This window comes from Euprymna scolopes, chromosome 46 (assembly GCF_053919585.1).
Source record: "Euprymna scolopes isolate OS-2025 chromosome 46, ASM5391958v1, whole genome shotgun sequence".
In the NCBI taxonomy this organism is placed as follows: Eukaryota; Metazoa; Mollusca; class Cephalopoda; order Sepiida; family Sepiolidae; genus Euprymna; species Euprymna scolopes.
The window spans coordinates 170264066-170275877 of record NC_136527.1 but is presented as its reverse complement, the minus strand read 5'-3'; positions in this window follow the sequence as shown (position 1 = coordinate 170275877).

The following is an 11812-nucleotide window of genomic DNA, read 5'->3' as shown; positions in this document are numbered from 1 at the left end:
TGTGACATATCATGCGTGTTTAGTCATGTTTAACTACAGTCCAATACATCTGGTCCAGAAATGTAATTTTTCCTTCCAATTCTTCACGGCTTTCAAACTTAATATTCTTTTTATATGCCACATCGTCGGCAATGCTTTCAGCCAAAGCATGTTTTACGGCCTCATTTTCTAGCCGCATTCTTTTGGCATTGGCAGACTCTCTGTTAGATGCTGACAGTTGGGTTACACATACTTGTGCAATTGCATCTTTCCGCAAGGGTGGATTAATTTTGCAGCAAGAGTCACTCCAGTTTTGGGGTCGTAACATGAGGTTTCATGCATTATATCACATTGAAGGAAATGCAGTTCACATACCTAAAAAAATAATAAATAAGTGATAAGTTATACAGTAAATGAGTATAGCATTAAATTAGGTAAAATAATAAATTTAAAACACTGATGGGAATGTAAAAAATGTTTAGTCATAGAACTTAAAATTTCAAGATTAACAATTAATAACCTCTATTTTTAAAAATTCTTAGACAGTTATACTATTTTTGTACTCATGCACAGAAGGTACCGTTCTGAAATAACGTTATTATTTAGAAATATATTCTTAACATGAAGAAGTAGAATGTGTTTAGTAACTATTTTATACTTTCACCTAACAATGCAATTAACGAAGGTACCATAAAACGTGGACTTCAAAATACCATTTAAAGAATAGCATGGTGTCTTCTCTGAAAACCAGTTTAATATAGATGTATAAATATTATATATATATATATATATATATATATATATATATATATAATTAAAAGAAATATATATATATAAAGAGTTGTACCTGTTTTCAACATTTCAAATTTCTTATGTTCATCATTCTACACGCTTATATAATCTTGCAATGTTATTAATGTAACGAAATCAAAAAAAAATATTCATCAAGAATTTGTTAGTGATTAATTTTTAAGAGAATGTTGAAGTTTGTTTTAACTTTAATAGTAACAACAAACGCAATCGGAGAGAAACGACTTTAGTGGGGTAGTTGTACCCCAGCTAATCTTTTATAAAAAAAATGACAAACTCCTTTTAACATTGAAACTTTACAAGTCTTTATTCCACGAGATAATAGTGGTGGAGCTCGAAGTTCTTGAGTCAGGTCCACGTCGGACTGTCGGTGCTGGTCGAGGAGGAGAGGAAGGTGTGTCTTCGCTCGCGGCTCTGTGCTGACTGTTGGATGTCCCCTCCACTCTTTTTGGGGATAGCAGGATCAATGCACCCTGCCTGTCGATTGGCCAGTCTATAGCCGAAGAACTTACAGGGAAGCATTGATCCGCCAGAGAGTATAGTTCATTAGGGGGGGGTGCTACACGACTGTTAACTTTTAAATGTACTTCTACAGAATTTGAACCGATTTTTTTTTACTTTCATAGGATTTAGGTTTACTACCGCAATAAAGTTTGATTTGGTTACAATTGTATAGAACACTTATTTGAAAGAATTTTTATACGCTAAAAACGTAAACAATCATTCCTAAATTTTAAAGAGTATGGTGAAAAATATATCAAAGGAATAATTCAATACGGTCGAGTTTTAAAATATTTTCTTACTACATTTCATTGTTTTGGTTTATATATAATTTGGTTTATATATAATTATATTTATTAATTAAATTTGTTTATATAAGAATTGTTTTTATTAATTTTTGTAATTTATACGGAAAAATTATAGAATTGTACAGTACGAAAATTATAGAATTCGATTAAGCAAATGTTAAAAAAAAACATTATTAAAAATGCACTAATTCCACGTGCACCAAGTTTATTAATTTTTGTTTATATGTAATTATTTCTATTAATTTTACTCATTGATATAAAAAAACTATAGAATTAATTAATAGAAATAATTATATATATATAATTAATTAATAGAAATAATTATATATATATAATTAATTAATAGAAATAATTATATATAAAAAATTAATTAATAGAAATAATTATATATATGTATATATAAAATTAATTAATAGAAATAATTATATATAAAAAATTAATTAATAGAAATAATTATATATATATATATATATATATATAAATTAATTAATAGAAATAATTATATATAAAAAATTTATTAATAGAAATAATTATATATATAAAAAATTAATTAATAAAAATAATTATATATAAAAACATTAATTATTAGAAATAATTATATATTAAAAACTTCTCAATTTTTTTTCATAGAATTACTTTTTTTTTTAAATTAAACAAATGAAAAAAAAAAGAAAGATAAACATTTTTTTTTTTTTTACAAAATGAAAAAGTAAACAACACTTACCCGCTTGATTTTGTAGGCTCGAAATGTTCTCGCTTGATAGCATTTATCCATTCATCACGTAAATCCTTATCGTCAGGGAATTTAAATACACTCACTTTGGGTCCATCTGCGTAATTACCTTTGCATAGTGGTCCTGGTCCACAACAACAACTAGGCATTTTAAAAGAAAAGCAAACAAATTGGCACGTGTTTATTAGAGCGAGGAATAAAACAAAATGGCCGTTCGATACGGCCCAGTTCCAAAACGTGACTTCAACGTGACTTCAACGTAAACTTCCCATGTGACGTCACATTTCATATTTGACCGGCCTTAATGTTAATAATATATCTCGGCGGCCTCGGTTCAGTCCAGGTAGGGTCTGTAGATTTAAATAAAAAAAGAGAAGTTTATTAACGTATTTACAGTGAGACAATGTGTAGTGTTTATCGTGTTCAGTCCAGGGAGGGTCTCTCTTCTCGTATATCCGGTGACCAATGTTTGCAATTAAAGGGGCATAACTCCCAGAAGAGTTACCTCCCCCTGAAACAATATATAAGGTAAATAAAAAAGCGTTTGAGCAAGTCACACGGCGAGCAGTAGATTGTAAATTATTGATTTGTGTCCTTTTCTATTCTCTACCATATTCACACCCGGGAGCCGGTGCATCATTTTTACAACATTAAACCACTTCTCTATCAAAGAAGGTGTTAATGCATGGGAGGAGGGCACAACCCATGACAAATAAAGCCTCTCTTGAACTAGCTACAAGGATGATAACGCAAAACATGAATGGAATGAACAAACAAATTAAAACAGGTGCTACACTTTCATCGTTGTTCGTTTAATGCTGATTTTATGTAAAACCGGCAGACTAATAAGCTTTAGGTTTAAGTCTGGAATAATGAGTGAAGGTCCTCGCAAGTTTAATCGAATCAAGTTTGATAACAATAAGTTGCAAGTCCCATTACGTAATCATGACGTCATAGTTTAATTTCTTGGACCAAATCTATTTTTATCATTTGACTGACTTCACTGTTTGTACAATTCCTTCCTCTTATTGGATTTGTTTATGTGAAATATTTAGTTTTACAATTTTTAATATGAACATTATTTGGATTATTATTCGGAATACTGTTCTCATTTCGGACGTTTACAATAATTCGACTAATCAAAATAATAATGAAATGTTTTATCTAAAAAAAAAAAACCCTGATTCTTAAAGCTTCATATTTAAAAAAAAAAATGAATTGAATACGAAATATAAATTTACAATAGAAAAAACCCAAAAGGTTTAAGAATTCACGAATATAATCTAAACTTTATAGGAAAACAATTCGGACATTTTTACACAAAATCTTAAAAATTAAACTTGGTTTATTTTTTTGCAATCCAATAAAAATATTGATTCCGCCATGCTTTATAACAAACTTGAATGAAAATATATGAATCTCCGATACTTGTACAGTTTAATCAGACATAAAAAAATTAAAATTTAATGAATTTAATACGAAATATAAATTTACAATAGAAAAAACCCAAAAGGTTTAAGAATTCACGAATATAATCTAAACTTTATAGGAAAACAATTCGGACATTTTTACACAAAATCTTAAAAATTAAAAATGGTTTATTTTTTTTGCAATCTAATAAAATTATTGATTCCCCTCAAGACATTAAAAAATTAAAATATTGAAAAGAAGGTTATATTGTACGTATCCGTTTTGGACTGAAGATCTTCGAAAAAAAATTTCACTTAATTTGATCGAGTAGTTTTATTTATTTTTTTTTTTTTACAGCGTAAAAACACGTTTTTATGAGAGCGCGTTGAAGTCAGCCATTGTGAAATTTATTGAACACGCCACGGGGAGATAACTCTAGTTAAAGCACTGACATCCCCCTCTCCATTTTTATTACTAGCTTTTCTTCCTAAACATCGAACCGTTTAGTCGGTATCATAACAAATTGTTTTTTCGCTGTAAAAAAAAAAATAAATAATTAAAATAAAAAAACACTGCTTGATGAAATTAAGTTAGTTTTTATTTATTTATTGTTTTTTTGTTTGTTTTTTTTTTTTTTTTAGAAATTTGTTCCATAACGGATCCATACAATTTAAACATTTTTCGATATTTTCATTTTTTTAATGTCTTGGTTAAACTGTACAAGTACCGAATCTCCGATTAAAAAATAAAAAAAATCTTCCGGTAAATATGAAGAATTACTCCACCCTCGAAAATTCATTTAAAATTACCACTCATATAGGTTTTCGGGGTCACTGAAAACGAAATTAATGTTTAAAATGATGGCAAACGAGTAGATTCCAAGATATAAAGAAATGTTAGTTTTTTTTTTTTTTTAAGTTAGTGGATCACTTTTCTATATTAATCTAACGTAAAATGAGCACCCACTTTGTGGCCATGAGTTTTTTTTTGGGGGGGGGGCTTTCTTTCCATCCTCGGAAATTAACTTGTTGAAACCGCAGAACTGTTTAAAATTTTACAAAAAATTATGTTTCCATTTAGTGGGAGGCGGTGGAGGGGCGGGGATGTTGTGGCGGTTATAGCACCCCCTCCCTTCACCACCTCAAACCAAATGTAAGCAGAATTTTTGTAAAATATTAAACAGTTCTTCTGCTCGGTTAATGTCGGCGTGTTACATATGTTAAAACGGTTAATTAAACTGCATAACCACCTATTAAAAAACTATACAAGTTCTATAATTGAATATCCCCCCAAAAAATGAACGAAAAACAAACCGGCACTCCGCCCTAAAAAAAAAAGGTAAACATAAAGTGAGTGCATTTCTTCATATCTTAGACACTACTTGTTTCTTGGAATTTTAAAAGTTAGTGGTAATTTTAAAGGATTTTTCGAGAGTGGAAAGAAAGTCCCCCCTCCCCGAAAAAAACCGTGTCCACAAAGTGGGTGCTCATTTTACGTTAAATTAATAAAGAAAATAATCCCCCACTTTTTAAAAACTAACATTTCTTCATATTTTGGAAACTACTTACTTGCCGTAATTTAAAACATTATTTTCGTTTTCAGCGACCCGGAAAACCTATAAGAGTGGCAATTTTAAAGGAATTTTCGAGAGTGGAGTAATTCTCCCTTTAAAATATAGTATTCAATGTGACTATTAGATCGTTTTGTCAAAAATGTGTTTATTTCAGTAAATTTCAGTAAGTGATTTCTAGTAAAATAATAATGTTTACCATAAACAAAATAATTTAATTCAAAGTTGGTTTAAACTGCTTTTTCGATATTTAATTGTTTTATTTTTTTTAAACAGTTTTCAATCTACTGTTTTCCATGTGAATTGTAATGTTTTATTCAATACTTAAGTTTATATAATAGGCAACACTTTCTTTAATAAAGTTTACATAAAAATGAGCACCCATTTATTGGCAATCACCAATTAACTAAAATTTAATGAAAAAAAATAATTGGTAAATGTTTACAATCGAAGCCACCATAGTTTTAATCCTAAAAAAATGAAAATCTACTTTTTGTTTGCAATTGCGTCTGAAAAGCCATAAAAATATCACGAAAAATAGAATAAAAAAATTATAAATTATAAATATTTAAGACTTTGTTATAAAAATTTAACATGAATTAAGCACCTGCTTCCTGCTCACATTGCAGTCAACTAGACATGTACTCGTTTGCAGTGTCAAAGTTTTATGGCAGGAAAAGGGAGAGGGAATTGCTTGTATCGATTTTTGTTTTGATTTTACGAAGGTAGGATTAAAACCCACATGTCTGGAAGAGCTTAAGCAAAGAAAATGTTTTGGGGAATGTTGATTCTTTTTATGCTTGAGGTATCCATTACGTCACACTCATTTGATTGGATAATTTGGGTACAAAAAGTCACATGATCAGACTGAAGGTGTGGTTAATCATTCTGGAGTTATGATCAGTGGAGATGAAATCTTTTCTAACATAAGCAGACCGACAAGGTTATACTTTTTGTGTTACCTACGGCACAAATCACAACAATCCATTGTGGCAAACCTAAGATAACCGACACTCTACAGTGGAAAAATACCACATAATTCTAATAAAAAAATTGGAAACTTTTCAGTATTCAGATGACATTCTAAGTTCCATCACTTTCTAGCCCACTCAATTATCCCTGCTAGTCTCGCTTTATAGCCCACTTAGATATCCCTGCTAGTTTTGCTTCCTAGCCCACTCAAATATCGCTGCAAGTCCCGCTTCCTAGCCCACTCAGATGCTCCCGCTAGTCTTGCATGCTAGCCCACTCAAATATTCCCATTAGTCTTGCTTCCTAGCCAATAAAATATTCTCATTAGTCTTGCTTCCTAGCCAATAAAATATTCCCATTAGTCTTGCTTCCTAGCCAATAAAATATTCCCACTAGCCTTGCTTTCTAACCCACTCAAATATCCCTGCTAGTCTCGCCTCCTAGCCCACTCAGATATCCCTGCTAGTCCGGCTTCCTAGCCCACTCAGATATCCCTGCTAGTCTCACTTCATAGCCAACTCAGAAATCCCTGCTAGTCTCGCTTCCTAGCCAACTCAGATATCATTGCTAGTCTCGCTTTGTAATGCACTCAGAAATTCCCGCTAATCTTGCTTCCTAGCCCACTCAAATATCCCTGTTAGTCTCGCTTCCTAATTCACTCAGATATCCCTTCTAATCTTGCTTCTTTACCCACTCAGATATCCCTGCCTTTTCTGATTCCTAGTCCCCTCAAGTATCCCTGTTAGTCGTGCTTCCTTGCCCACGATACTTGGCTAGACACAGCTAAATACGTGAGGACTCCTCCTTAATACGACAAAACTGAATCACATTTTCAAAATTCTTCATTTTAAAACAAATTTAAATTACTTCATTTAAAAGCGACAACATTTTTCAGCAGATGCAACAAAATTTCTTTTTAAATTTCTCATTTAAAATCGACGACTTTTTCCATACAAGTCAACTGGATTGCATTGAAAGTTCTTTTAACAGCAACAATTTTTTTTTGTTCAAATACAACCGAATTAAAAATGTAACCGAATTCCAGCATCACACAATCGAATTACCATTGTAACTTTTATAGAATGTTTAATTTTCAAATTTTGACTTGCATGTGCAAATAAAAAATTCTCTATAGTCCGACAAATAATCACAAGTCCCAGCTTTGAATGCATTTTTAACTTCTCAATAGCATCAATTTCCCAAAGTCCAGCTTTAGATTACATATATAAAGTCCACAGCATGACGAATATTGACTTTGACTTTTAAATGTGTATTTAACATTCAACCGAATATTTTTTTAAATACGTTTGTTGTATGATGACAATAAAAAAATCCGACGAATTTTTACTTTGACTTTTAAATGTGCATTTAACATTCAACTGAATAATTTTTTAAATATGTTTTTATATGATGACAATAAAAAATTCCAACGAATTTTTACTTTGACTTTAAAATTTGTATTTAACATTCAACCGAATATTTTTTAAATATGTTTGTATGATGACATCAAAAATATCCAATCAATTTTCACTTTGACTTTTAAATGTGCATTTAACATTCAACCAAATAATTTTTTAAATACGTTTGTTGTATGATGACAATAAAAATATCCAATGAATTTTTATTTTGACTTTTAAATATGACTTTAACATTCAACCAAATAATTTTTTAAATACAGTTGTTGTATGATGACAATAATAAAACCCAACAAATTTTCACTTTGACTTTTAAATGTGCATTTAACATTCAACCAAATAATTTTTTAAATATGTATGTTGTATGATGACAATAAAAAATCTAACGATTTTTCACTGTGACTTTTAAATTGTTTATTAATTTGTTAGATGAAAGTACAGACAAGTTAACATGAAGACTCTAATTTCCAACAACGTAACAAACGCATCCTTTGTTTATTAATTTTTTAGGTGAAAGTACAGAATAGTTATCAACATGTAAACTCTAATCTACCAAAACATAAAAAACGTATCTTTTGTTTATTAATTTGTTAGGTGAAAGCACAGAATAGTTAACAACATGTGGGCTCTAATCTCCCAACAACGTAACAAACGTTTTGTTTATAAAAATTTTTTGTAAAAAGCTGCAACCGATATGCTACTCTTATACCACTATCAGCCGGTCACTGAGGTGTATGACCGACATACGTATTATATTAAATGTCTTAAAGTGGTCTCGGGTGGGCGTAAAGATGGGCCAGTCATTAGGGTCTTTGTATCAAGAAAATCATACCTGAGATGTTGAATGTGCTGTGTTGCTCCTCTTTCTCCCAGGAAACGTCTTGACGTCTTCACCCTTGGTGACGTTCTGACTGGAATTTTCTTTCTTCATTTTCCAGACCGCTTCACAATTGTAATATATATATAAAACATAACTATTTTTTTAAAATATATTTTACAAAAACTTTTACTATTAAAAACTGGACAATAGGTTTTTCAAAGCTTACTAACCTAACTAGTATTAAGGGTGGAGTGCTCCCCAATTTATGGAGAGACAGAATATGTGTCTTCACTTCATGGTGGAAGTGCAGGAAATAGAAAGAAAGATAGCAAGGGAATTATGGGAAGGGATTTCTTTGTATCTATAGACATACTAATATTTCTCTCTCTATATATATATATATCAATATATATATATGTATATCAATATATATATATATATATGTATATCAATATCTATCTATCTATATATATATATATATATATATATATATATCAATGTTTCTTATGTTTTCACTATGATGAATATCATATAAAATTCTAGGTGTAACTGTTTCTAAAGTATATGTTAAAAAACACCTGTATCGACTCTTTCTGTGTCAAATTATAAAACATGCGATTATTTTCTTCTGTGTATCATATTAAGGTTTGAGTAAACAAGATTTGATAAAAAACAATATATAAACGATGATACTAATATACTGAAATTCATTTATTTCTTTTATTTACAGATGTTCCTGTTTGATGATTGTTATAGAAAATTATTGATATGAACGACAACACATATATGTATGCGGTGATATTTATTGAATCAATTTCTTTCGGTATTTAGTTTGTTTGGGGAGTTTTAAGCCAGTAATGACAATTCAAAGACGGCATGTTCTTGTTGGTAATATTTTCTTTTTAACTCTGCAACTCGAGACTACATTTTTTTCGAACGGAATAAAACTTTAAAATACATCCAAAGTACAAAACTTATCCCGTGTAACTCTTTATCAAGTATATGTCAAAAACACTGGTATCGACTCTTTCTGTGTCAAATTATAAAACATGCGACAACACATATATGTATGCGAATATGTATATATATATCATTATATATTATTACATTTTCATGGATCAGTATGTTTTACTATAGAAAATTATTGATATAAAAGACAACACATATATGTATGCGAATACTACTATTAAAAATAATTATTGGAAATAGTGTTGAAAATCACACCTTGAAGATAATATTCACATATGCGGTATATGTGATTAATGTTCAAACGAATGTAAAGCTATAAACAAGATAATCACAAATCACAGAAAAGTATGAGGCTTTTGAAAAGACAAGATTGTACAATATTCGATTCCATTAAATAGCTTTTCCATAGGTAAAAAAAAATATTTTATTCTTGTGAAGGAGAATATTTTCGAAATGATGCTAAAGTGAAATTCTGTAATATTCATTACAGAATAAATAATATTGAACTGGGATAAAGTTTAGTAAAACATGCAGGAACACAGTGAGAAAAGGCCACATTCTTGTGAAGTGTGTGGATATTTTATTTTGAAAAATATTCTTTAATAAGACATATGAGAACTCACACTGGGGAGAAACCACATTCTTGTGAAGTGTGTGGATATTCTTTTTCTCGAAAATCGTCCTTAATGATACATATGAGAACTCACACTGGAAAAAAAGACTTTGTTGTGAAGTGTGTAGGTATTCTTGTTCTCAAAAATATTGTTTAGTGAAAAATATGAGAACTCACACTGGCAAAAAAACACATTCTTGTGAAGTGTGTGGATATTCTTGTTCCAAAAAGTCAGCATTAGTGACACATATGAGAACTCACACTGGTGAAAAGCCACATTCTTGTGAAGTGTGTGGATATTCTTGTTCTAGAAAATCATCGTTAGTGACACATATGAGAACTCACACTGGGGAAAAGCCACATTCTTGTGAAGTGTGTGGATATTCTTGTTCCATGAAGTCAGCATTAGTGACACATATGAGAACTCACACTGGGGAAAAGCCACATTCTTGTGAAGTGTGTGGATATTCTTGTTCTCAAAAATCAGTATTAGTGACACATATGAGAACTCACACTGGGGAAAAGCCACATTCCTGTGAAGTGTGTGGATATTCTTGTTCACAAAAATCACATTTAGTGAGACATATGAGAAATCACACTGGAGAAAAACCACATTCTTGTGAAGTGTGTGGATATTCTTGTTCTATGAAATCAAATTTAGTGACACATATGAGAACTCACACTGGAGAAAAACCACATTCTTGTGAAGTTTGTGGATATTCCTGTTCTATAAAATACCATTTAGTGACACATATGAGAACTCACACTGGAGAAAAACCACATTCTTGTGAAGTGTGTGGATATGCTTGTTCTGAAAAATCAGCACTAGTGACACATATGAGAACTCACACTGGAGAAAAGCCACATTCTTGTGAAGTGTGTGGATATTCTTGTTCTCGAAAATCTTCTTTAGTGAGACATATGAGAACTCACACTGGAGAAAACAAAAGTGAAAAGCCACATTCTTGTGAAGTGTGTGGATATTCTTGTTCTCAAAAATCATATTTAGTGACACATTTGAGAAATCACACTGGGGAAAGGCCACATTCTTGCGAAGTTTGTCGATATGCTTTTTCTAGAAAATCAGATTTAGTGACACATATGAGAACTCACACTGGGGAAAAACCACATTCTTGTGAAGTGTGTGGATATGCTTGTTCTAGAAAATCAGATTTAGTGACACATATAAGAATTCACACCGGGGAAAAACCACATTCCTGTGAAGTGTGTGGATATGCTTGTTCTAGAAAATCACATTTAGTGAGACATATGAGAACTCACACTGGGGAAAATGAAAATGAAAATGCAAACTTCTAAATCTACAAACTGGCAGGATGTCGCCCAGAATAAAAAGATCCCCTCAGCATGGCTATGCACTGGGTCATACAAGGAAAGCAACGGTGCAACTTCTCCTAGTGATGTTACCACAAGTAACAACTCTGAGCTGGATACTCCATCAGACCAGACCAACTCTAGTCCTGGAATTCGGCAAAACCAAGCAAGGACCACCAATAAAAGGAACTATAGTCTTATCAAGTGGTCTGTTGAGGAGAAGAAAATAATTCTTCACTGTTTTGCATATTCAAGATATGAAAAATGGGGAAGAAAAAAATATTCTATATTCGAGGCCCAAATAAAATCGTCTCTCTTACCAAAGGAAAAGGTATTAGAGACAACAACTAAAAACTTACTGTCGATCGTGTCACAGGTTA